Source organism: Aptenodytes patagonicus, chromosome 22, assembly GCF_965638725.1.
Source record: "Aptenodytes patagonicus chromosome 22, bAptPat1.pri.cur, whole genome shotgun sequence".
In the NCBI taxonomy this organism is placed as follows: Eukaryota; Metazoa; Chordata; class Aves; order Sphenisciformes; family Spheniscidae; genus Aptenodytes; species Aptenodytes patagonicus.
In genome coordinates this window covers 5,175,416-5,179,284 of record NC_134970.1, presented here as the reverse complement: position 1 = coordinate 5,179,284, position 3,869 = coordinate 5,175,416, and positions in this window count along the sequence as shown.

Sequence of the window (3,869 nt, the reverse complement as noted above, 5' to 3'; positions counted from 1 at the left end):
TTGCAGACGGAGCCGAGGTTTTCCCACCAGCTGCACGAATCCGGGCTCCGTGATTCATCGGCAGATGCTCGTGGTGGGGGCAGCTCGGGAACAACGGCCCAGCGTGGGACACCGTCCCTTACCCACACGGCGAGATCAGAGACCTTCTTGTGAGCTAAAAGGAGAAGCAGCCGCTGCGGTTCGGGGCCAGAATCCCCTGGCTAGGTATGGCCAGCAAATGTGGGGAAAGCAAGAGCTTTCTGCCCAAATCCAGCCATGAACCCACCATCTGTTTGAAATTGGGAAAAGCTCAGCTAACGGTTGAGCTAACACTTGTCCCCATTTCCTTCGGTGGAAGCAGAAAAGCTGAAGCAAGGTGAGAGAGGGGTTTGGGCTCCCCAAGCTCTTGCTGGAGCACGAGCCACCGTTATCCCAGCCGCTCCCCGGGGAGTTTCTCCCTCCCTGCACCCAAAACATCTCCGTGTTGCCCATTGTTTTTTGCAAACCCCCCTCAGGATTCCCAGCCTGCAGCCCAAGCGGAGCAAAAAATCTGCCATGGGTGTCCAACGCAATGCCACCCCATCCCGGAGAACAGTTACCGCATCAGCCACCCACCCCAAACCGCTTACACAAACCCTCTAACCCAAACCAACTGCGGCACAAGAAACAAATGAAAACAATTCAATAGGGCGATGGATATTCGGGCCCTTTGTTTGCGCTAGCTGTTAACACCAGAGGAGATGAGGAATGGAAGCAGTTGAAATGTGTATCTACTTTGGCCGACGGAAAGTGTGACGGATGCGCCGGCAGACCAATGGCTGAGGATGCTGGGGTGTGCGTGGGTGTGAAAGGAATGCTCGCTGCAAGAAAAGATCAAAAAAAAAAAAAAAAAGAAGGAGCCTTATCAACGGCGTTTGAGCCCAAAGTGTGTGTCTTCCTTGGAGAAAGGGTTTTCTCAATCCCCAGGGATGATGTTTGCCCTGCAGCACGAGGCTTTGAGGCTTCTGAAGCTTCGTTTTAGGGGGCTGGTGGTGCAGGGATGGATTTAACCCCATGAAGCGCTCGTACAGGGGCACGAGCACGGCCAGCGGTGGAGGCGACTGCCGGCAGCTCCTCAAGGGAACCTCCTGGGAAAGGCGTTTTATTTTTGCAAAGACGGTTATAAGGCAAAGGAGAGGAAAAAAAATAAGGTCCCACTTACTGAGCGCCGCATCCTAGCTAGGACCAATGTCACGGCAGTGCTGGCGGCTCTCGCAGGCGGTGGTTGCCGGCATCCCCATCCCACGCCGATGAGTGGAAAGACGCTGGTCCAGAACTGAGCAGGAGGATGGAAGCGGGGGGCTCTTCTCCGACCACTCGCTTCTCCCTCTGCCCCAGACCCTCGGGGCGCGGGGGGCTCCATGCACCCAGCCCTCAGCACAGGCTCAGCCCCTGCACTCTTAGGGGGGGCTGCGGGGTATTTCCATGGGGCTCCGAAAGGCAAATGCCCCATCAGCCGGGCAGTCTGCAGAAGGAGAGGGCTGGCTGCATCCCGGCAGGTACGGGAGGGGAGGCCAGCGCAGGGAAACTCCTCGCCCGGCAATGGAAGGGCTGGAGCTGTTTGGTTCCCAGCGAGTGCCCTGCCCAGCGGAGAGCATCGCCTCAGCCTCGGGGGCTCTCGCTCCGTGCTTTGAAGTGGTGATACCTTAATTAATTAAAAAAGAGATCGTGACGGAGTGTTTTTCTCTCCCCTTCCCCTCCCCGTGTTTTTATTTCGGTGACATTTTCTAGGGGGAAAGGCAGACTTGTGGCCGGTAATCTGGGCTGCGGGTTTGCAGGACGGGCTCTTTCTCGGCGCAGTGAGCGACAGGCAGTAATGGGAAAGCCAATATTTTTCAACTGCTTTTAAAAAGGAATCATTTTTTAATTAGTGAATCCATTCTGGAGAAGTGTTGGAGTTTTACAGTGTTGTAGCTGTTCTTGGTGTCTTGCCTAGACTTGGATGTTCTGGCCATAAGAAAATATTATTTATGGCGTTACTGCTTACAGCTCTTTTATATTATAATTTGGGAAAGGAAGTTGCTGTTCCCACCAGTGGACGAAGAATAGCAGAAATGAGGATTATGGACTTCTGAAGGAGGGGGAAAAAAATAATAATTAAGAGGCAGGACTGAAACAAACCACCGAGCCGGGCTCGAATCGCCGCGCTCCAGAACAAGCTCATCCTGGCATCGCCAGTGGTTGGGTTGGATGCTGTAACCGAGCCGAAGCCCGACCCTGGCAGGCCCGGTGCAGCGGTGACCCCCTCGGTACTCCCCTGTGCGGCGTTGCATGTGTTCCTAAACATTTGCAGATCAGGCTTTTATTCATGGGCTAATGCACGCTTGTTTGCTCATGCCTTACTCAGCCTAAACTCCTATTGAACTCAATTAAGCCTGTCATCTCCAGGAGCAGTCAATGTCATTTTTGCCCAAGTAAGGGATGAGTAACGAGGGCTCTGAATGGCCCTTGGAGAATAGCAGCCATTTTGTTGCAGTTTTTGGTCCAGATTTCTTACAAGTTAGCACCAGGCCAAGGGTGGAGGAATGCGATACGGCTTTATTAATCACACACGATTGCTGAATGCGCTGGATGCTTCGGAGACTGTCGCTTTACGGGCTGCATCGTTGGCTGTCTTGTCCCGAAATGCTTGAATACAACCAAGCTCGGCATGAAAATTAGAAAAATATGTTTCTAGAAGGGATGGGATGTAAAGAGCATCCCTTCCCTGAGCCGGGAGAATCCTGCTCCCCAGTTTACCTCTGTGGGTTTCGGGTACCGTGGCACAGATCCTCAGCACGTGCCTGACCCCGTGGCCGGTGGGGCCGGGGTTTCTGCTGCACGTTGCCCGTATCGGGGCCGTGGTTCCCGACAGTCGGGCTGGGTTGTGGCCAGGGACTCGCATGCGATCAGCCGGCTGCGGCTTAGCGCGTTACCACCCATCGGTTCGCTCCGAGGAAATGACCGCGGCCTGGCTCCTGGCTGGGTTCCCTTGGGAAATCGCAACTGTGTGGGCTGAGATCCCCGTCCTGGGTACCGCGGGGTGGGATGGGGGTCCAGGAGAGATGGGGAATCTGCATGCTGGTGGGGTGTGGGGGGCTGAGGCTGTGTGTGGGTGGATGAGGAGGGGGATGAAGGTGTTTGGAGGGGGATGAGGGTGTGAGTATGGGGATGAGGAGGGGGATGAAGGTGTTTGGAGGGGGATGAGGGTGTGAGGATGAGGAGGGGGATGAAGGTGTTTGGGGAGGATGAGGGTGTGAGGAGGGGGTTGAAGGTGGGCGACAGGGCATGAGGGTGCGCGGAGGACAATGAAGGTGTGTGGAAGGGGATGAAGGTGTGCAGAGGGGGATGAAGGTACGTGGAGGGGGATGAAGGTGAACACGGGGGGGATGAAGGTGAGCACAGGGGAGCGAGGATGTTCAGAAGGGGGATGAAGGTGCGCACCGGGGACCCTGGCTGGCTGGTGACAGGACGGGACAGCAGCACCCTCATGCCCCGGCCCGGGGCTCCATCCCGGGGCTGCGGACCGGAGGAGGAAGAGGAGGAGGGTGAGGAAGGCTCCTAGAGGCCGCTCCCAGAGCCCGGGCCGGGCCGAGCCGGGCTCCAGGGCTGCCCTTTCCACAAAAAAAACCTCCCGGCGGAGGGGAAGCCCCGCGTCCCCGCGTCCCGCTGCCCGTCGGGGAGCGCTGCCGCCGCCGCCCCGGGGGCGCGGGCAGGGAGGGAGGGTCGGCCGGGTGGAAGGAGGGTGGAAGGAGGGAGGGAGGGAGGGAGGGCCGGGAGGAGGGAGGAGGGCAGCGGGAGGAGGGAGAAGGGTCGGCCCGGCCCCGCCGCCTCCTGATTGACTCCCAACTTTCTGCTCCTCCCTTGCATAA